Source organism: Pleurodeles waltl, chromosome 8 (genome assembly GCF_031143425.1).
Source record: "Pleurodeles waltl isolate 20211129_DDA chromosome 8, aPleWal1.hap1.20221129, whole genome shotgun sequence".
Lineage (NCBI taxonomy): Eukaryota > Metazoa > Chordata > Amphibia > Caudata > Salamandridae > Pleurodeles > Pleurodeles waltl.
Genome location: NC_090447.1, coordinates 336,717,399 through 336,741,140, shown reverse-complemented (window position 1 = coordinate 336,741,140; position 23,742 = coordinate 336,717,399).

Genomic DNA, 23,742 nt, shown 5'->3' with positions numbered 1-23,742 from the left:
GTTTTTGACGCTATTGTTGTACATTGCAGGATTAGCCCCAAAATTGTAAAGTACTTACGAGCCCATTAAGAATAATGGTGTGCCCCCTTTTAATGCCTGCTCTGTGCTGGAGTTAGAAATCACTTCTAAAAATGGCACAGTGAAATCTCATAGAGTCCACTGCACCATTTTTGCAGTCCCCCTAATGGGTCAATTCCGCCCCCTGCATACATTATGCCTGGTGCAGGCATCATGTGGTGCAAGGGGTTACTAAGAGGCACAATGCATGCATTACGCCAATTATCAATCTGGCACAGTGGATTAGGCCTTGTTGAGCCGCATTATCATCACAAAAAATGACAATAATGTGGCGCAAAGAGGTGCTAGCCCTTCTTAAATCTGGGCCTATATCTGAACACGCTTCTGATAATTTGGTGATGGGAGGTGAATTTGTTCATGTTCTTGATCCTTTTATGGACAGACACTCCACCTCACAGTTTGTTCCTCCTGCCTCCCATAAGATCTTCAAAAACCACACCACTGAACACTCACTCCTCTCTGATTCCTGGAGATTATATAAACCTGACCTGTTAGAGTACTCCTTTTGCTCCCCTACTCTTCACTCCCAATCTAGATTGGATTATATTATTTTTAGTAAATGTTTATTGCAACATGTGCTTAACTGAGAGATTGGTTCTATCTTAATTTTTGGTCATGCACCAGTGTTAACTGACTTAGACATCCTTGTTAGTAGGCCTAACAAATCTTCTTGGAAGTTCAATAATTTGTTAATTTCAGATGCCTCTTTTCTTGCTTCTCATACCGCCTTCATTAAATAATTTTTCCAATTCAATGACAACAATCAAACGCCATTTTTTGTTGTTGTTTGGGATACCTTCAAGGTGGCCTCAAAGGGTTTTACTATGGGCTTTGTTCACTCCAAAAAGAAATCTCCACAACAAAAATCAACTTAAATTCTGGCACACATAAAGTCCCTCGAATACATTTTTATATGAGCAAAAACAACAAACTAGATCTTGAAGCCTTGGTTACAGTCGAGATAGAATTAAACAAATATATGACTCAACAAGCTTGCTGTCCACTCCTTAAACTAAATGCCAAATGTTATGGTTGTAAAAAAAGTAGCTGGTTCCCTCCTAGCTCATTATTTAAATTGTCATAAGGAAAAACACCTGGTGAATCCATTATTAACAATCATGGCGGAAAGCTGTTTAGAGATGCTGATATTGCTGCTTGTTTCACTTCTTATTACAAGGATTTACATGATCCAGAAACTATATGCCATCAGAGGAGTCCCTTAATGAGTATTTTTCCACTCTTAAACCTAGAGCTTCAATACCAAAAGACCTTTCTCTTTTAGAAAAAACGCTTCAAACTGAGGAACTCTATTCAGCTGTACATTCTCTTCCTAATGGTGAGTCACCGGGTCCTGACGGTCTCATGATGAATTTTATCTGCATTTTGCAAAATCCCTCTTCCCAAAACTCTAAATAATTTACTCATTTCACCAACTTGAAAAGCACTTCTGGTGGAAGGTTTTATTGAGTTTTTATACAACAGAAATTATACAACCGAATGATAATAAAAGAGAGCAGTTCATTGTGTGGTACAATCAGATCATATGGAAACATCAGCGTTATATATGGTATAATGAGTTGAGCATCTCATAAGTGTATTTGTTTGTCATGTTAAGATAAGAGTCTCCAGTGTCCAGTGTGCGCATAGTGAGAGAGTGAGTTTATATGCTGTGGTGAATGAGCAAGGTACCTCAGTTGTAGGCAGATGATTGGAGAGTGAGAGAGAGGGAGAGAAGATAGAGAATAGAAACAGATGAAGGAGATGGGAAGATAGAAGATAATGACAGGAGTAGTAATGGAGGTAGTATGTGGGTAAGGGGTGGGTGAGTAGGGAGTATGGTGTTGTGTGGGTGGGGACAGGGGGTGGGAATGGAAGTAATTGTGGTTACATGGACGTGTGTGACATAAAGTTGTCTAGTTTGCACCAGAATTTACCATTCTTCAGTGGTGTTGTCTTCAGGTATGAGTTTAGAGAGTTACTTGCAGCTCTAGTGCATTGAACCCATTCCCACCAAGTATGGGAGAACAGTTTGGATGAGTCCTTCAATTCATTGAGGATAGCTTTAAGGCTGGATATCACCAGAATGTCCCATTGGAGACGCTCATCTTTGTTCAGTGTATGTTTAATGTCAGGGGGGAGGACACACAGTATAATAGAAGTTAGGGTAGGGGTCCATTCTATGTGGAGTATTTGTTATATGGTATTACTGATATCCTGCCAGAACTTCCTAATGAAGATACACTCCATTAGCATGTGTTTTAAGTCTCCTGTTTCCTTCTCGCAACTCCAGCAGGTGTCTGAGACCTAGTATATAAAGTTTGGCTGAAGTCCAGTGGGCCATATTGACTATCCAGTATTGACATTGTGTTAGCAATGGTCGTATTATGTTGAAAGTGAGGTTTTCCCAAGTGAATGGCCAGTTTGTGTTGCCTTTTGGGAGTTGTTTGAGTCTGACAATAGAGTTTCCCACGTGTCTTGTATTGATTTGTTTAGCAAGGATTTAGTAGGGGATAGGAGATACTACAGTTTGGAAGCTAGGTGACTGCCTTTGGCATATGATTTTAATGTGCTGGGAAGGTCAGGGGGATTTGGAGACTTATTTCTTGCTATAAGTGATTTAAATTTAAGGAAGTGGTAGAAGGCTAGAACGTTTAGATTGAAATTAGCTTTGATTTCTGGGATGGATAAGGGTTCTCTGGTGGTGCAGAGATCACCAACCAATAGAATACCTTTTTGTGCCTATTTCTTTATAAACATTGGTGTTGTCTTCAGGTATGTGTTTAGTGAGTTACTTGCAGCTCTGGTGAATTTAACCCATTCCTTTCAAGTGTGGGAGGACAGTTTGGATGAGTCCTTGCATTAATTGAGGATAGCTTTAGGTCTGGATATCATCAGAATGTCCCACAGGAGACGCTGGTCTCTGTTCGATGTATGTTTAATGTTAGGGGGGAGGACACACAGTATAATAGAAGTTACGATAGGGTCCATTCTATGTGGAGTTTTTGTGATGTATTATTACTGGTATCCTGCCAGAACTTTCTAGTTGAGATACACTTCATTAGCATGTGTTTTAAGTTTCCTGTTTCCTTCTGACAACTCCAGCAGGTGTCTGCGGGTCGGAGACCTAGGGGGTTATTCTAACTTTGGAGGAGGTGTTAATCAGTCCCAAAAGTGACGGAAAAGTGACGGATTTACCACCAGCCGTATTACGAGTCCATTATATCCTATGGAACTCGTAATACGGCTGGTGGTATATGCGTCACTTTACCATCACTTTTGGGATGGATTAACACTCCTCCAAAGTTAGAATAACCCCCCTAGTATATAAAGTTTGGCTGAAGTCCAGTGGGCCATATTGACTATCCAGTATTGACATTGTGTTAGCAATGGTCGTATTATGTTGAAAGTGAGGTTTTCCCAAGTGAATGGCCAGTTCGTGTGGCCTTTTGGGAGTTGTTTGAGTCTGACAATAGAGTTTCCCATTTGTCTTGTACTGATTTGTTTAGCAAGGATTTATTAGGGGTTAGGAGATACTACAGTTTGGAAGCTAGGTGACCGCCTTTGGCATATGATTTTAATGTGCTGGGAAGGTCAGGAGGATTTGGAGACTTATTTCTTGCTATAAGTGATTTAAATTTAAGGAAGTGGTAGAAGGCTAGATCGTTTAGATTGAAATTAGCTTTGATTTCTGGGATGGATAAGGGTTCTCTGGTGGTGCAGAGATCACCAACCAATAGAATTTCTTTTTGTGCCTATTTCTTTATAAACATTGGTGTTGTCTTCAGGTATGTGTTTAGTGAGTTACTTGCAGCTCTGGTGAATTTAACCCATTCCTATCAAGTGTTGGAGGACAGTTTGGATGAGTCCTTGCATTAATTGAGGATAGCTTTTGGTATGGATATCGTCAGAATGTCCCACAGGAGATGCTGGTCTCTGTTCGATGTATGTTTAATGTTAGGGGGGAGGACACACAGTATAATAGAAGTTACGGTAGGGTCCATTCTATGTGGAGTTTTTGTGATGTATTATTACTGGTATCCTGCCAGAACTTTCTACTTGAGATACACTTCATTAGCATGTGTTTTAAGTCTCCTGTTTCCTTCTCACAACTCCAGCAGGTGTCTGAGGGTCGGAGACCTAGTTTATAAAGTTTTGCTGAAGTCCAGTAGGCCATATTGACTATCCAGTATTAACATTGTGTTAGCAATGGTGTTAATATGTTGAAAGTGGTGTTCCCAAGTGGATGGCCAGTTCGGTGTGACCTTTCATGAGTTGTTTGAGTCTGAGAATAGATTTTCCCATTTGTCTTGTATTGATTTGTTCAGCGAGGATTTAATAGGAGATAGGAGAGAATACAGTTTGGAAGCTAGGTGACCGGCTTTGGCATATGATTTTATTGTGTTGGGTAGGTCAGGAGGATTTTGAGACTTATGTCTTGCTAGAAGTGATTTAAATTTAAGTGACTGGTAGAAGTCTAAAATGTTTAGGTCGAACTTAGCTTTGATTTGGGAGAAGGGTATGAGTTCTCTGGTGGTGCTGAGATCACCCACCAATAGAATACCTTTTTGTGCCCATTTCTCTTTAAACTTTGTTCTCCCTTCTAGTTTGAAGTTTTCTTTGTGCCACAGGGAGGCTATACATGACTGTAATATTTTGTTGGGCAGTTTCTTGTCAAATTTACAGAGTGCCTGTGGTGTGCTAGAGAGAATGGTTGCTAAGTGATGTGTTTTTATTTTTTTGACGGTTATAAAAGAAGTGAGGGATAACGGCTTGGCTAGAACATTTTCAATAGCGAAGCATGGTGGGGGGGATTGGTGGTAGATAAGATCTAGTGACTTCTTTGTTTCACTAGGAAGGCGTGTTGGTATCTACAGTAATCTTGTAGGTTTAAGCCACCATGCTTTTTAGGAAATCTCAGTTTCTTAAGGGCAATTCTGGGTTTTTGAGAATTCTAGAGGAATTTGGTAAGCAACATGTCAATATTTGCAAAGAAGGTGTCTGAGAGGTATGTGTGAGATATGCTGATTAAAAAGTTAATAAGGGGGTAATTGTCATTTTGGTAGATTCTATTCTTTCCACCAAGTAATGAACTTGGTGGACCATTTGCCTAAGCTGTCTTTAATTCTTTTTTAGTGTCTTTTTCTCATTAAGTTCAATGCAGTCTTTAAGGTTGTGGGTGTACCAGTTATCCAGGTATTTTAATGTTAACTGGGGCCTTTTTGAGTCCATAAGTGCTGATGTGTGAACTGTTACAGTGCATGTTCAAAGGGAGAACCTCTGTTTTTTCTTTGGTGACACAGTAGCCTGACATTTTAGAGTGCTCGTTGATGGTGGATATGATGTGAGGCAGGGCTGAGTCCGCTTGGTGGTAAAAAGAAGTATGTCGTTCGCATAAGCTGCCAATTTCTGTGGGCCTGCAGAGAAAGGGATGCCGGGGCTGAGATGATTTTCTCTGATTAATATGAGCCGGGGTCCTAATGTTGTTAGGAACAGCAGGGGGAGAGAGGGCATCCTGGTCTGGTTTCTTGTTAGAGGTGAAAGGAGTTAGTCATCTTTCCATTGATATTTATTCTAGCTTTAGGTTCTTTTTTATAGAGCAATGATCATCCTGGATGAGACAGGAACAAAACTGAAGGAGGTAAGTGTGGCTTGGAGGAAGCCCCACAAAACCTTATTAAAGGCCTTCTCAGCATCGAATGCTATTGTGCAGGTGGGTTGGTGCAGATGTTGGGCTTTTTCAATGGCATGACTAAAAAGTGTGATGTTATCTGTGCTGAATCTCCCTTTGCTAACTCCAGATTGTGAGAGATGTAATATGTTTTTCAGGATGGGGTCCATTCTAAGAGCTAACATTTTTGCGTATATTTTGCAATCTGTACCTATGAGGGATATGGTGTGATAGCTTTTGGGGTTGGATAGGTCTTTACCTTCTTTGGGGATAACTATCATAGTTGCCTCTGACGTGGAGCCCTCAATGGTACTACTGGAGGAGAAATGGGCAAATACGTCTTCGAGGGGAGTGATTAGGGAAGTATCCCAGGTTTGGCAGAATGAGGCCAGGAAGCCATATGAGTCAAGAGCCTTCCTGGCTTTCATTTTTTGAATAGCATTTATGATTTCCCCACGAGAAATCAGTTGTTCTAATGATTGTCTAGTTGAGTCATCAAACTTGGTGACTTTAATTTTGTTGAGGTAATTCAAGCATGTTTCTTAGGGGATGTTGTTGCTTTTGGAATAGAGAGTATGGTAGAAATTTCGTGTTTGGAATGTCTTTCTTGTTTTTTGGCGGTATTCCATGTTCGTTGGTTATAGAGATTATTTTCATTTTCTGGCGGGTCTGTTTTAAGTAAGATACAAGTATTTTGCCAGCTTTCATACAACCCCAAAAGTTGAATTCTTTATATCTTTGGACTATTAAGCGCGCTTTGTTATTCAGTATCTTGTATTCATACATACGTTTGTTCAGATCATTTCATAGTTTTTTCGTCTTTGGAAGATTTAAGGTCTCTCTCTCATGCTTTTATTTTGAGTTCTAGTTGGTCAAGGGTTTTGTTGTCTAGCATGTTTTTCTTTGACATAAGTTTAATCATATACCCCCAGATTGTGCATTTCAGAGTGTCCCAGATGATTTGTGGGTTCAGCCCTAAGGATCTATTGAGTTCTCCAATACACCAACCAATAGAATTTCTTTTTGTGCCTATTTCTTTATAAACATTGGTGTTGTCTTCAGGTATGTGTTTAGTGAGTTACTTGCAGCTCTGGTGAATTGAACCCATTCCTTTCAAGTGTGGGAGGACAGTTTGGATGAGTCCTTGCATTAATTGAGGATAGCTTTTGGTCTGGATATCGTCAGAATGTCCCACAGGAGACGCTGGTCTCTGTTCGATGTATGTTTAATGTTAGGGGGGAGGACACACAGTATAATAGAAGTTACGGTAGGGTCAATTCTAGTGGAGTTTTTGTGATGTATTAATGCTGGTATCCTGCCAGAACTTTCTACTTGAGATACACTTCATTAGCATGTGTTTTAAGTCTCCTGTTTCCTTCTCACAACTCCAGCAGGTGTCTGAGGGTCGGAGACCTAGTTTATCAAGTTTTGCTGAAGTCCAGTAGGCCATATTGACTATCCAGTATTGACATTGTGTTAGCAATGGTGTTAATATGTTGAAAGTGGTGTTCCCAAGTGGATGGCCAGTTCGGTGTGACCTATCAGGAGTTGTTTGAGTCTGAGAATAGATTTTCCCATTTGTCTTGTATTGATTTGTTCAGCGAGGATTTAATAGGAGATAGGAGAGAATACAGTTTGGAAGCTAGGTGACCGGCTTTGGCATATGATTTTATTGTGTTGGGTAGGTCAGGAGGATTTTGAGACTTATGTCTTGCTATAAGTGATTTAAATTTAAGTGAGTGGTAGAAGTCTAAAATGTTTAGGTCGAACTTAGCTTTGATTTGGGAGAAGGGTATGAGTTCTCTGGTGGTGCTGAGATCACCCACCAATAGAATACCTTTTTGTGCCCATTTCTCTTTAAACTTTGTTCCCCCTTCTAGTTTGAAGTTTTCTTTGTGCCACAGGGAGGCTATACATGACTGTCATATTTTGTTGGGCAGTTTCTTGTCAAATTTACAGAGTGCCTGTGGTGTGCTAGAGAGAATGGTTGCTAAGTGATGTGTTTTTATTTTTTTGACGGTTATAAAAGAAGTGAGGGATAACGGCTTGGCTAGAACATTTTCAATAGCGAAGCATGGTGGGGGGGATTGGTGGTAGATAAGATCTAGTGACTTCTTTGTTTCACTAGGAAGGCGTGTTGGTATCTACAGTAATCTTGTAGGTTTAAGCCACCATGCTTTTTAGGAAATCTCAGTTTCTTAAGGGCAATTCTGGGTTTTTGAGAATTCTAGAGGAATTTGGTAAGCAACATGTCAATTTTTGCAAAGAAGGTGTCTGAGAGGTATGTGTGAGATATGCTGATTAAAAAGTTAATAAGGGGGTAATTGTCATTTTGGTAGATTCTATTCTTTCCACCAAGTAATGAACTTGGTGGACCACTTGCCTAAGCTGTCTTTAATTCTTTTTTAGTGTCTTTTTCTCATTAAGTTCAATGCAGTCTTTAAGGTTGTGGGTGTACCAGTTATCCAGGTATTTTAATGTTAACTGGGGCCTTTTTGAGTCCATAAGTGCTGATGTGTGAACTGTTACAGTGCATGTTCAAAGGGAGAACCTCTGTTTTTTCTTTGGTGACACAGTAGCCTGACATTTTAGAGTGCTCGTTGATGGTGGATATGATGTGAGGCAGGGCTGAGTCCGCTTGGTGGTAAAAAGAAGTATGTCGTTCGCATAAGCTGCCAATTTCTGTGGGCCTGCAGAGAAAGGGATGCCGGGGCTGAGATGATTTTCTTTGATTAATAGGAGCCGGGGTCCTAATGTTGTTAGGAACAGCAGGGGGAGAGAGGGCATCCTTGTCTGGTTTCTTGTTAGAGGTGAAAGGAGTTAGCCATCTTTCCATTGATATTTATTCTAGCTTTAGGTTCTTTTTTATAGAGCAAGGATCATCCTGGATGAGACAGGAACAAAACTGAAGGAGATAAGTGTGGCTTGGAGGAAGCCCCACAAAACCTTATTAAAGGCCTTCTCAGCATCGAATGCTATTGTGCAGGTGGGTTGGTGCAGATGTTGGGCTTTTTCAATGGCATGACTAAAAAGTGTGATGTTATCTGTGCTGAATCTCCCTTTGCTAACTCCAGATTGTGAGAGATGTAATATGTTTTTCAGGATGGGGTCCATTCTAAGAGCTAACATTTTTGCGTATATTTTGCAATCTGTACCTATGTGGGATATGGTGTGATAGCTTTTGGGGTTGGATAGGTCTTTACCTTCTTTGGGGATAACTATCATAGTTGCCTCTGAGGTGGAGCCCTCAATGGTACTACTGGAGGAGAAATGGGCAAATACGTCTTCGAGGGGAGTGATTAGGGAAGTATCCCAGGTTTGGCAGAATGAGGCCAGGAAGCCATATGAGTCAAGAGCCTTCCTGGCTTTCATTTTTTGAATAGCATTTATGATTTCCCCACGAGAAATCAGTTGTTCTAATGATTGTCTAGTTGAGTCATCAAACTTGGTGACTTTAATTTTGTTGAGGTAATTCAAGCATGTTTCTTAGGGGGTGTTATTGCTTTTGGAATAGAGAGTATGGTAGAAATTTTGTGTTTGGAATGTCTTTCTTGTTTGTTGGCGGTATTCCATGTTCGTTGGTTATAGAGATTATTTTCATTTTCTGGCGGGTCTGTTTTAAGTAAGACACAAGTATTTTGCCAGCTTTCATACAACCCCAAAAGTTGAATCCTTTATATCTTTGGACTATTAAGCGCGCTTTGTTATTCAGTATCTTGTATTCATACATACGTTTGTTCAGATCATTTCATTGTTTTTTCGTCTTTGGAAGATTTAAGGTCTCTCTCTAATGCTTTTATTTTGAGTTCTAGTTGGTCAAGGGTTTTGTTGTCTAGCATGTTTTTCTTTGACATAAGTTTAATCATATACCCCCAGATTGTGCATTTCAGAGTGTCCCAGATGATTTGTGGGTTCAGCCCTAAGGATCTATTGAGTTCTCCAATACACCAACCAATAGAATTTCTTTTTGTGCCTATTTCTTTATAAACATTGATGTTGTCTTCAGGTATGTGTTTAGTGAGTTACTTGCAGCTCTGGTGAATTGAACCCATTCCTATCAAGTGTGGGAGGACAGTTTGGATGAGTCCTTGCATTAATTGAGAATAGCTTTTGGTCTGGATATCGTCAGAATGTCCCACAGGAGACGCTGGTCTCTGTTCGATGTATGTTTAATGTTAGGTGGGAGGACACACAGTATAATAGAAGTTACGGTAGGGTCCATTCTATGTGGAGTTTTTGTGATGTATTATTACTGGTATCCTGCCAGAACTTTCTACTTGAGATACACTTCATTAGCATGTGTTTTAAGTCTCCTGTTTCCTTCTCACAACTCCAGCAGGTGTCTGAGGGTCGGAGACCTAGTTTATAAAGTTTTGCTGAAGTCCAGTAGGCCATATTGACTATCCAGTATTGACATTGTGTTAGCAATGGTGTTAATATGTTGAAAGTGGTGTTCCCAAGTGGATGGCCAGTTCGGTGTGACCTTTCAGGAGTTGTTTGAGTCTGAGAATAGATTTTCCCTTTTGTCTTGTATTGATTTGTTCAGCGAGGATTTAATAGGAGATAGGAGAGAATACAGTTTGGAAGCTAGGTGACCGGCTTTGGCATATGATTTTATTGTGTTGGGTAGGTCAGGAGGATTTTGAGACTTATGTCTTGCTATAAGTGATTTAAATTTAAGTGAGTGGTAGAAGTCTAAAATGTTTAGGTCGAACTTAGCTTTGATTTGGGAGAAGGGTATGAGTTCTCTGGTGGTGCTGAGATCACCCACCAATAGTATACCTTTTTGTGCCCATTTCTCTTTAAACTTTGTTCCCCCTTCTAGTTTGAAGTTTTCTTTGTGCCACAGGGAGGCTATACATGACTGTCATATTTTGTTGGGCAGTTTCTTGTCAAATTTACAGAGTGCCTGTGGTGTGCTAGAGAGAATGGTTGCTAAGTGATGTGTTTTTATTTTTTTGACGGTTATAAAAGAAGTGAGGGATAACGGCTTGGCTAGAACATTTTCAATAGCGAAGCATGGTGGGGGGGATTGGTGGTAGATAAGATCTAGTGACTTCTTTGTTTCACTAGGAAGGCGTGTTGGTATCTACAGTAATCTTGTAGGTTTAAGCCACCATGCTTTTTAGGAAATCTTAGTTTCTTTAGGGCAATTCTGGGTTTTTGAGAATTCTAGAGGAATTTGGTAAGCAACATGTCAATTTTTGCAAAGAAGGTGTCTGAGAGGTATGTGTGAGATATGCTGATTAAAAAGTTAATAAGGGAGTAATTGTCATTTTGGTAGATTCTATTCTTTCCACCAAGTAATGAACTTGGTGGACCACTTGCCTAAGCTGTCTTTAATTCTTTTTTAGTGTCTTTTTCTCATTAAGTTCAATGCAGTCTTTAAGGTTGTGGGTGTACCAGTTATCCAGGTATTTTAATGTTAACTGGGGCCTTTTTGAGTCCATAAGTGCTGATGTGTGAACTGTTACAGTGCATGTTCAAAGGGAGAACCTCTGTTTTTTCTTTGGTGACACAGTAGCCTGACATTTTAGAGGGCTCGTTGATGGTGGATATGATGTGAGGCAGGGCTGAGTCCGCTTGGTGGTAAAAAGAAGTATGTCGTTCGCATAAGCTGCCAATTTCTGTGGGCCTGCAGAGAAAAGGATGCCGGGGCTGAGATGATTTTCTCTGATTAATATGAGCCGGGGTCCTAATGTTGTTAGGAACAGCAGGGGGAGAAAGGGCATCCTTGTCTGGTTTCTTGTTAGAGGTGAAAGGAGTTAGCCATCTTTCCATTGATATTTATTCTAGCTTTAGGTTCTTTTTTATAGAGGAAGGATCATCCTGGATGAGACAGGAACAAAACTGAAGGAGGTAAGTGTGGCTTGGAGGAAGCCCCACAAAACCTTATTAAAGGCCTTCTCAGCATCGAATGCTATTGTGCAGGTGGGTTGGTGCAGATGTTGGGCTTTTTCAATGGCATGACTAAAAAGTCTGATGTTATCTGTGCTGAATCTCCCTTTGATAACTCCAGATTGTGAGAGATGTAATATGTTTTTCAGGATGGGGTCCATTCTAAGAGCTAACATTTGTGCTTATATTTTGCAATCTGTACCTATGAGGGATATGGTGTGATAGCTTTTGGGGTTGGATAGGTCTTTACCTTCTTTGGGGATAACTATCATAGTTGCCTCTGATGTGGAGCCCTCAATGGTACTACTGGAGGAGAAATGGGCAAATACGTCTTCGAGGGGAGTGATTAGGGAAGTATCCCAGGTTTGGCAGAATGAGGCCAGGAAGCCATATGAGTCAAGAGCCTTCCTGGCTTTCATTTTTTGAATAGCATTTATGATTTCCCCACAAGAAATCAGTTGTTCTAATGATTGTCTAGTTGAGTCATCAAACTTGGTGACTTTAATTTTGTTGAGGTAATTCAAGCATGTTTCTTAGGGGGTGTTATTGCTTTTGGAATAGAGAGTATGGTAGAAATTTCGTGTTTGGAATGTCTTTCTTGTTTGTTGGCGGTATTCCATGTTCGTTGGTTATAGAGATTATTTTCATTTTCTGGCGGGTCTGTTTTAAGTAAGACACAAGTATTTTGCCAGCTTTCATACAACCCCAAAAGTTGAATCCTTTATATCTTTGGACTATTAAGCGCGCTTTGTTATTCAGTATCTTGTATTCATACATCCGTTTGTTCAGATCATTTCATTGTTTTTTCGTCTTTGGAAGATTTAAGGTCTCTCTCTAATGCTTTTATTTTGAGTTCTAGTTGGTCAAGGGTTTTGTTGTCTAGCATATTTTTCTTTGACATAAGTTTAATCATATACCCCCAGATTGTGCATTTCAGAGTGTACCAGATGATTTGTGGGTTCAGCCCTAAGGATCTATTGAGTTCTCCAATACACCAACCAATAGAATTTCTTTTTGTGCCTATTTCTTTATAAACATTGGTGTTGTCTTCAGGTATGTGTTTAGTGAGTTACTTGCAGCTCTGGTGAATTGAACCCATTCCTATCAAGTGTGGGAGGACAGTTTGGATGAGTCCTTGCATTAATTGAGGATAGCTTTTGGTCTGGATATCGTCAGAATGGCCCAAAGGAGACGCTGGTCTCTGTTCGATGTATGTTTAATGTTAGGGGGGAGGACACACAGTATAATAGAAGTTACGGTAGGGTCCATTCTATGTGGAGTTTTTGTGATGTATTATTACTGGTATCCTGCCAGAACTTTCTACTTGAGATACACTTCATTAGCATGTGTTTTAAGTCTCCTGTTTCCTTCTCACAACTCCAGCAGGTGTCTGAGGGTCGGAGACCTAGTTTATAAAGTTTTGCTGAAGTCCAGTAGGCCATATTGACTATCCAGTATTGACATTGTGTTAGCAATGGTGTTAATATGTTGAAAGTGGTGTTCCCAAGTGGATGGCCAGTTCGGTGTGACCTTTCAGGAGTTGTTTGAGTCTGAGAATAGATTTTCCCATTTGTCTTGTATTGATTTGTTCAGCGAGGATTTAATAGGAGATAGGAGAGAATACAGTTTGGAAGCTAGGTGACCGGCTTTGGCATGTGATTTTATTGTGTTGGGTAGGTCAGGAGGATTTTGAGACTTATGTCTTGCTATAAGTGATTTAAATTGATGTGAGTGGTAGAAGTCTAAAATGTTTAGGTCGAACTTAGCTTTGATTTGGGAGAAGGGTATGAGTTCTCTGGTGGTGCTGAGATCACCCACCAATAGAATACCTTTTTGTGCCCATTTCTCTTTAAACTTTGTTCCCCCTTCTAGTTTGAAGTTTTCTTTGTGCCACAGGGAGGCTATACATGACTGTCATATTTTGTTGGGCAGTTTCTTGTCAAATTTACAGAGTGCCTGTGGTGTGCTAGAGAGAATGGTTGCTAAGTGATGTGTTTTTATTTTTTTGACGGTTATAAAAGAAGTGAGGGATAACGGCTTGGCTAGAACATTTTCAATAGCGAAGCATGGTGGGGGGGATTGGTGGTAGATAAGATCTAGTGACTTCTTTGTTTCACTAGGAAGGCGTGTTGGTATCTACAGTAATCTTGTAGGTTTAAGCCACCATGCTTTTTAGGAAATCTCAGTTTCTTAAGGGCAATTCTGGGTTTTTGAGAATTCTAGAGGAATTTGGTAAGCAACATGTCAATTTTTGCAAAGAAGGTGTCTGAGAGGTATGTGTGAGATATGCTGATTAAAAAGTTAATAAGGGGGTAATTGTCATTTTGGTAGATTCTATTCTTTCCACCAAGTAATGAACTTGGTGGACCATTTGCCTAAGCTGTCTTTAATTCTTTTTTAGTGTCTTTTTCTCATTAAGTTCAATGCAGTCTTTAAGGTTGTGGGTGTACCAGTTATCCAGGTATTTTAATGTTAACTGGAGCCTTTTTGAGTCCATAAGTGCTGATGTGTGAACTGTTACAGTGCATGTTCAAAGGGAGAACCTCTGTTTTTTCTTTGGTGACACAGTAGCCTGACATTTTAGAGTGCTCGTTGATGGTGGATATGATGTGAGGCAGGGCTGAGTCCGCTTGGTGGTAAAAAGAAGTATGTCGTTCGCATAAGCTGCCAATTTCTGTGGGCCTGCAGAGAAAGGGATGCCGGGACTGAGATGATTTTCTCTGATTAATATGAGCCGGGGTCCTAATGTTGTTAGGAACAGCAGGGGGAGAGAGGGCATCCTTGTCTGGTTTCTTGTTAGAGGTGAAAGGAGTTAGTCATCTTTCCGTTGATATTTATTCTAGCTTTAGGTTCTTTTTTATAGAGCAAGGATCATCCTGGATGAGACAGGAATAAAACTGAAGGAGGTAAGTGTGGCTTGGAGGAAGCCCCACAAAACCTTATTAAAGGCCTTCTCAGCATCGAATGCTATTGTGCAGGTGGGTTGGTGCAGATGTTGGGCTTTTTCAATGGCATGACTAAAAAGTCTGATGTTATCTGTGCTGAATCTCCCTTTGATAACTCCAGATTGTGAGAGATGTAATATGTTTTTCAGGATGGGGTCCATTCTAAGAGCTAAAATTTTTGCGTATATTTTGCAATCTGTACCTATGAGGGATATGGTGTGATAGCTTTTGGGGTTGGATAGGTCTTTACCTTCTTTGGGGATAACTATCATAGTTGCCTCTGAGGTGGAGCCCTCAATGGTACTACTGGAGGAGAAATGGGCAAATACGTCTTCGAGGGGAGTGATTAGGGAAGTATCCCAGGTTTGGCAGAATGAGGCCAGGAAGCCATATGAGTCAAGAGCCTTCCTGGCTTTCATTTTTTGAATATCATTTATGATTTCCCCACGAGAAATCAGTTGTTCTAATGATTGTCTAGTTGAGTCATCAAACTTGGTGACTTTAATTTTGTTGAGGTAATTCAAGCATGTTTCTTAGGGGGTGTTATTGCTTTTGGAATAGAGAGTATGGTAGAAATTTCGTGTTTGGAATGTCTTTCTTGTTTGTTGGCGGTATTCCATGTTCGTTGGTATAGAGATTATTTTCATTTTCTGGCGGGTCTGTTTTAAGTAAGACACAAGTATTTTGCCAGCTTTCATACAACCCCAAAAGTTGAAGCCTTTATATCTTTGGATTATTAAGCGCGCTTTGTTATTCAGTATCTTGTATTCATACATACGTTTGTTCAGATCATTTCATTGTTTTTTTGTCTTTGGAAGATTTAAGGTCTCTCTCTAATGCTTTTATTTTGAGTTCTAGTTGGTCAAGGGTTTTGTTGTCTAGCATGTTTTTCTTTGACATAAGTTTAATCATATACCCCCAGATTGTGCATTTCAGAGTGTCCCAGATGATTTGTGGGTTCAGCCCTAAGGATCTATTGAGTTCTCCAATACACCAACCAATAGAATTTCTTTTTGTGCCTATTTCTTTATAAACATTGGTGTTGTCTTCAGGTATGTGTTTAGTGAGTTACTTGCAGCTCTGGTGAATTGAACCCATTCCTATCAAGTGTGGGAGGACAGTTTGGATGAGTCCTTGCATTAATTGAGGATAGCTTTTGGTCTGGATATCGTCAGAATGTCCCACAGGAGACGCTGGTCTCTGTTCGATGTATGTTTAATGTTAGGTGGGAGGACACACAGTATAATAGAAGTTACGGTAGGGTCCATTCTATGTGGAGTTTTTGTGATGTATTATTACTGGTATCCTGCCAGAACTTTCTACTTGAGATACACTTTATTAGCATGTGTTTTAAGTCTCCTGTTTCCTTCTCACAACTCCAGCAGGTGTCTGAGGGTCAGAGACCTAGTTTATAAAGTTTTGCTGAAGTCCAGTAGGCCATATTGACTATCCAGTATTGACATTGTGTTAGCAATGGTGTTAATATGTTGAAAGTGGTGTTCCCAAGTGGATGGCCAGTTCGGTGTGACCTTTCAGGAGTTGTTTGAGTCTGAGAATAGATTTTCCCATTTGTCTTGTATTGATTTGTTCAGCGAGGATTTAATAGGAGATAGGAGAGAATACAGTTTGGAAGCTAGGTGACCGGCTTTGGCATATGATTTTATTGTGTTGGGTAGGTCAGGAGGATTTTGAGACTTATGTCTTGCTATAAGTGATTTAAATTTAAGTGAGTGGTAGAAGTCTAAAATGTTTAGGTCGAACTTAGCTTTGATTTGGGAGAAGGGTATGAGTTCTCTGGTGGTGCTGAGATCACCCACCAATAGAATACCTTTTTGTGCCCATTTCTCTTTAAACTTTGTTCCCCCTTCTAGTTTGAAGTTTTCTTTGTGCCACAGGGAGGCTATACATGACTGTCATATTTTGTTGGGCAGTTTCTTGTCAAATTTACAGAGTGCCTGTGGTGTGCTAGAGAGAATGGTTGCTAAGTGATGTGTTTTTATTTTTTTGACGGTTATAAAAGAAGTGAGGGATAACGGCTTGGCTAGAACATTTTCAATAGCGAAGCATGGTGGGGGGGATTGGTGGTAGATAAGATCTAGTGACTTCTTTGTTTCACTAGGAAGGCGTGTTGGTATCTACAGTAATCTTGTAGGTTTAAGCCACCATGCTTTTTAGGAAATCTCAGTTTCTTAAGGGCAATTCTGGGTTTTTGAGAATTCTAGAGGAATTTGGTAAGCAACATGTCAATTTTTGCAAAGAAGGTGTCTGAGAGGTATGTGTGAGATATGCTGATTAAAAAGTTAATAAGGGGGTAATTGTCATTTTGGTAGATTCTATTCTTTCCGCCAAGTAATGAACTTGGTGGACCATTTGCCTAAGCTGTCTTTAATTCTTTTTTAGTGTCTTTTTCTCATTAAGTTCAATGCAGTCTTTAAGGTTGTGGGTGTACCAGTTATCCAGGTATTTTAATGTTAACTGGGGCCTTTTTGAGTCCATAAGTGCTGATGTGTGAACTGCTACAGTGCATGTTCAAAGGGAGAACCTCTGTTTTTTCTTTGGTGACACAGTAGCCTGACATTTTAGAGTGCTCGTTGATGGTGGATATGATGTGAGGCAGGGCTGAGTCCGCTTGGTGGTAAAAAGAAGTATGTCGTTCGCATAAGCTGCCAATTTCTGTGGGCCTGCAGAGAAAGGGATGCCAGGGCTGAGATGATTTTCTCTGATTAATATGAGCCGGGGTCCTAATGTTGTTAGGAACAGCAGGGGGAGAGAGGGCATCCTTGTCTGGTTTCTTGTTAGAGGTGAAAGGAGTTAGTCATCTTTCCATTGATATTTATTCTAGCTTTAGGTTCTTTTTTATAGAGCAAGGATCATCCTGGATGAGACAGGAACAAAACTGAAGGAGGTAAGTGTGGCTTGGAGGAAGCCCCACAAAACCTTATTAAAGGCCTTCTCAGCATCGAATGCTATTGTGCAGGTGGGTTGGTGCAGATGTTGGGCTTTTTCAATGGCATGACTAAAAAGTCTGATGTTATCTGTGCTGAATCTCCCTTTGATAACTCCAGATTGTGAGAGATGTAATATGTTTTTCAGGATGGGGTCCATTCTAAGAGCTAACATTTTTGCGTATATTTTGCAATCTGTACCTATGAGGGATATGGTGTGATAGCTTTTGGGGTTGGATAGGTCTTTACCTTCTTTGGGGATAACTATCATAGTTGCCTCTGAGGTGGAGCCCTCAATGGTACTACTGGAGGAGAAATGGGCAAATACGTCTTCGAGGGGAGTGATTAGGGAAGTATCCCAGGTTTGGCAGAATGAGGCCAGGAAGCCATATGAGTCAAGAGCCTTCCTGGCTTTCATTTTTTGAATATCATTTATGATTTCCCCACGAGAAATCAGTTGTTCTAATGATTGTCTAGTTGAGTCATCAAACTTGGTGACTTTAATTTTGTTGAGGTAATTCAAGCATGTTTCTTAGGGGGTGTTATTGCTTTTGGAATAGAGAGTATGGTAGAAATTTCGTGTTTGGAATGTCTTTCTTGTTTGTTGGCGGTATTCCATGTTCGTTGGTTATAGAGATTATTTTCATTTTCTGGCGGGTCTGTTTTAAGTAAGACACAAGTATTTTGCCAGCTTTCATACAACCCCAAAAGTTGAATCCTTTATATCTTTGGACTATTAAGCGCGCTTTGTTATTCAGTATCTTGTATTCATACATACGTTTGTTCAGATCATTTCATTGTTTTTTCATCTTTGGAAGATTTAAGGTCTCTCTCTAATGCTTTTATTTTGAGTTCTAGTTGGTCAAGGGTTTTGTTGTCTAGCATGTTTTTCTTTGACATAAGTTTAATCATATACCCCCAGATTGTGCATTTCAGAGTGTCCCAGATGATTTGTGGGTTCAGCCCTAAGGATCTATTGAGTTCTCCAATACACCAACCAATAGAATTTCTTTTTGTGCCTATTTCTTTATAAACATTGGTGTTGTCTTCAGGTATGTGTTTAGTGAGTTACTTGCAGCTCTGGTGAATTGAACCCATTCCTTTCAAGTGTGGGAGGACAGTTTGGATGAGTCCTTGCATTAATTGAGGATAGCTTTTGGTCTGGATATCGCCAGAATGTCCCACAGGAGACGCTGGTCTCTGTTCGATGTATGTTTAATGTTAGGGGGGAGGACACACAGTATAATAGAAGTTACGGTAGGGTCCATTCTATGTGGAGTTTTTGTGATGTATTAATGCTGGTATCCTGCCAGAACTTTCTACTTGAGATACACTTCATTAGCATGTGTTTTAAGTCTCCTGTTTCCTTCTCACAACTCCAGCAGGTGTCTGAGGGTCGGAGACCTAGTTTATAAAGTTTTGCTGAAGTCCAGTAGGCCATATTGACTATCCAGTATTGACATTGTGTTAGCAATGGTGTTAATATGTTGAAAGTGGTGTTCCCAAGAGGATGGCCAGTTCGGTGTGAACTTTCAGGAGTTGTTTGAGTCTGAGAATAGATTTTCCCATTTGTCTTGTATTGATTTGTTCAGCGAGGATTTAATAGGAGATAGGAGAGAATACAGTTTGGAAGCTAGGTGACCGGCTTTGGCATATGATTTTATTGTGTTGGGTAGGTCAGGAGGATTTTGAGACTTATGTCTTGCTATAAGTCATTTAAATTTAAGTGAGTGGTAGAAGTCTAAAATGTTTAGGTCAAACTTTGCTTTGATTTGGGAGAAGGGTATGAGTTCTCTGGTGGTGCTGAGATCACCCACCAATAGAATACCTTTTTTTGCCCATTTCTCTTTAAACTTTGTTCCCCCTTCTAGTTTGAAGTTTTCTTTGTGCCACAGGGAGGCTATACATGACTGTCATATTTTGTTGGGCAGTTTCTTGTCAAATTTACAGAGTGCCTGTGGTGTGCTAGAGAGAATGGTTGCTAAGTGATGTGTTTTTATTTTTTTGTCGGTTATAAAAGAAGTGAGGGATAACAGCTTGGCTAGAACATTTTCAATAGCGAAGCATGGTGGGGGGGATTGGTGGTAGATAAGATCTAGTGACTTCTTTGTTTCACTAGGAAGGCGTGTTGGTATCTACAGTAATCTTGTAGGTTTAAGCCACCATGCTTTTTAGGAAATCTCAGTTTCTTAAGGGCAATTCTTTTTTTTTGAGAATTCTAGAGGAATTTGGTAAGCAACATGTCAATTTTTGCAAAGAAGGTGTCTGAGAGGTATGTGTGAGATATGCTGATTAAAAAGTTAATAAGGGGGTAATTGTCATTTTGGTAGATTCTATTCTTTCCACCAAGTAATGAACTTGGTGGACCATTTGCCTAAGCTGTCTTTAATTCTTTTTTAGTGTCTTTTTTTCATTAAGTTCAATGCAGTCTTTAAGGTTGTGGGTGTACCAGTTATCCAGGTATTTTAATGTTAACTGGGGCCTTTTTGAGTCCATAAGTGCTGATGTGTGAACTGTTACAGTGCATGTTCAGAGGGAGAACCTCTGTTTTTTCTTTGGTGACACAGTAGCCTGACATTTTAGAGTGCTCGTTGATGGTGGATATGATGTGAGGCAGGGCTGAGTCCGCTTGGTGGTAAAAAGAAGTATGTCGTTCGCATAAGCTGCCAATTTCTGTGGGCCTGCAGAGAAAGGGATGCCGGGGCTGAGATGATTTTCTCTGATTAATATGAGCCGGGGTCCTAATGTTGTTAGGAACAGCAGGGGGAGAGAGGGCATCCTTGTCTGGTTTCTTGTTAGAGGTGAAAGGAGTTAGTCATCTTTCCATTGATATTTATTCTAGCTTTAGGTTCTTTTTTATAGAGCAAGGATCATCCTGGATGAGACAGGAACAAAACTGAAGGAGGTAAGTGTGGCTTGGAGGAAGCCCCACAAAACCTTATTAAAGGCCTTCTCAGCATCGAATGCTATTGTGCAGGTGGGTTGGTGCAGATGTTGGGCTTTTTCAATGGCATGACTAAAAAGTCTGATGTTATCTGTGCTGAATCTCCCTTTGATAACTCCAGATTGTGAGAGATGTAATATGTTTTTCAGGATGGGGTCCATTCTAAGAGCTAACATTTTTGCGTATATTTTGCAATCTGTACCTATGAGGGATATGGTGTGATAGCTTTTGGGGTTGGATAGGTCTTTACCTTCTTTGGGGATAACTATCATAGTTGCCTCTGAGGTGGAGCCCTCAATGGTACTACTGGAGGAGAAATGGGCAAATACGTCTTCGAGGGGAGTGATTAGGGAAGTATCCCAGGTTTGGCAGAATGAGGCCAGGAAGCCATATGAGTCAAGAGCCTTCCTGGCTTTCATTTTTTGAATATCATTTATGATTTCCCCACGAGAAATCAGTTGTTCTAATGATTGTCTAGTTGAGTCATCAAACTTGGTGACTTTAATTTTGTTGAGGTAATTCAAGCATGTTTCTTAGGGGGTGTTATTGCTTTTGGAATAGAGAGTATGGTAGAAATTTCGTGTTTGGAAAGTCTTTCTTGTTTGTTGGCGGTATTCCATGTTCGTTGGTATAGAGATTATTTTCATTTTCTGGCGGGTCTGTTTTAAGTAAGACACAAGTATTTTGCCAGCTTTCATACAACCCCAAAAGTTTAAGCCTTTATATCTTTGGATTATTAAGCGCGCTTTGTTATTCAGTATCTTGTATTCATACATACGTTTGTTCAGATCATTTCATTGTTTTTTCGTCTTTGGAAGATTTAAGGTCTCTCTCTAATGCTTTTATTTTGAGTTCTAGTTGGTCAAGGGTTTTGTTGTCTAGCATGTTTTTCTTTGACATAAGTTTAATCATATACCCCCAGATTGTGCATTTCAGAGTGTCCCAGATGATTTGTGGGTTCAGCCCTAAGGATCTATTGAGTTCTCCAATACACCAACCAATAGAATTTCTTTTTGTGCCTATTTCTTTATAAACATTGGTGTTGTCTTCAGGTATGTGTTTAGTGAGTTACTTGCAGCTCTGGTGAATTGAACCCATTCCTATCAAGTGTGGGAGGACAGTTTGGATGAGTCCTTGCATTAATTGAGGATAGCTTTTGGTCTGGATATCGTCAGAATGTCCCACAGGAGACGCTGGTCTCTGTTCGATGTATGTTTAATGTTAGGGGGGAGGACACACAGTATAATAGAAGTTACGGTAGGGTCCATTCTATGTGGAGTTTTTGTGATGTATTATTACTGGTATCCTGCCAGAACTTTCTACTTGAGATACACTTTATTAGCATGTGTTTTAAGTCTCCTGTTTCCTTCTCACAACTCCAGCAGGTGTCTGAGGGTCAGAGACCTAGTTTATAAAGTTTTGCTGAAGTCCAGTAGGCCATATTGACTATCCAGTATTGACATTGTGTTAGCAATGGTGTTAATATGTTGAAAGTGGTGTTCCCAAGTGGATGGCCAGTTCGGTGTGACCTTTCAGGAGTTGTTTGAGTCTGAGAATAGATTTTCCCATTTGTCTTGTATTGATTTGTTCAGCGAGGATTTATTAGGAGATAGGAGAGAATACAGTTTGGAAGCTAGGTGACCGGCTTTGGCATATGATTTTATTGTGTTGGGTAGGTCAGGAGGATTTTGAGACTTATGTCTTGCTATAAGTGATTTAAATTTAAGTGACTGGTAGAAGTCTAAAATGTTTAGGTCGAACTTAGCTTTGATTTGGGAGAAGGGTATGAGTTCTCTGGTGGTGCTGAGATCACCCACCAATAGAATACCTTTTTGTGCCCATTTCTCTTTAAACTTTGTTCCCCCTTCTAGTTTGAAGTTTTCTTTGTGCCACAGGGAGGCTATACATGACTGTCATATTTTGTTGGGCAGTTTCTTGTCAAATTTACAGAGTGCCTGTGGTGTGCTAGAGAGAATGGTTGCTAAGTGATGTGTTTTTATTTTTTTGACGGTTATAAAAGAAGTGAGGGATAACGGCTTGGCTAGAACATTTTCAATAGCGAAGCATGGTGGGGGGGATTGGTGGTAGATAAGATCTAGTGACTTCTTTGTTTCACTAGGAAGGCGTGTTGGTATCTACAGTAATCTTGTAGGTTTAAGCCACCATGCTTTTTAGGAAATCTCAGTTTCTTAAGGGCAATTCTGGGTTTTTGAGAATTCTAGAGGAATTTGGTAAGCAACATGTCAATTTTTGCAAAGAAGGTGTCTGAGAGGTATGTGTGAGATATGCTGATTAAAAAGTTAATAAGGGGGTAATTGTCATTTTGGTAGATTCTATTCTTTCCGCCAAGTAATGAACTTGGTGGACCATTTGCCTAAGCTGTCTTTAATTCTTTTTTAGTGTCTTTTTCTCATTAACTTCAATGCAGTCTTTAAGGTTGTGGGTGTACCAGTTATCCAGGTATTTTAATGTTAACTGGGGCCTTTTTGAGTCCATAAGTGCTGATGTGTGAACTGCTACAGTGCATGTTCAAAGGGAGAACCTCTGTTTTTTCTTTGGTGACACAGTAGCCTGACATTTTAGAGTGCTCGTTGATGGTGGATATGATGTGAGGCAGGGCTGAGTCCGCTTGGTGGTAAAAAGAAGTATGTCGTTCGCATAAGCTGCCAATTTCTGTGGGCCTGCAGAGAAAGGGATGCCAGGGCTGAGATGATTTTCTCTGATTAATATGAGCCGGGGTCCTAATGTTGTTAGGAACAGCAGGGGGAGAGAGGGCATCCTTGTCTGATTTCTTGTTAGAGGTGAAAGGAGTTAGTCATCTTTCCATTGATATTTATTCTAGCTTTAGGTTCTTTTTTATAGAGCAAGGATCATCCTGGATGAGACAGGAACAAAACTGAAGGAGGTAAGTGTGGCTTGGAGGAAGCCCCACAAAACCTTATTAAAGGCCTTCTCAGCATCGAATGCTATTGTGCAGGTGGGTTGGTGCAGATGTTGGGCTTTTTCAATGGCATGACTAAAAAGTCTGATGTTATCTGTGCTGAATCTCCCTTTGATAACTCCAGATTGTGAGAGATGTAATATGTTTTTCAGGATGGGGTCCATTCTAAGAGCTAACATTTTTGCGTATATTTTGCAATCTGTACCTATGAGGGATATGGTGTGATAGCTTTTGGGGTTGGATAGGTCTTTACCTTCTTTGGGGATAACTATCATAGTTGCCTCTGAGGTGGAGCCCTCAATGGTACTACTGGAGGAGAAATG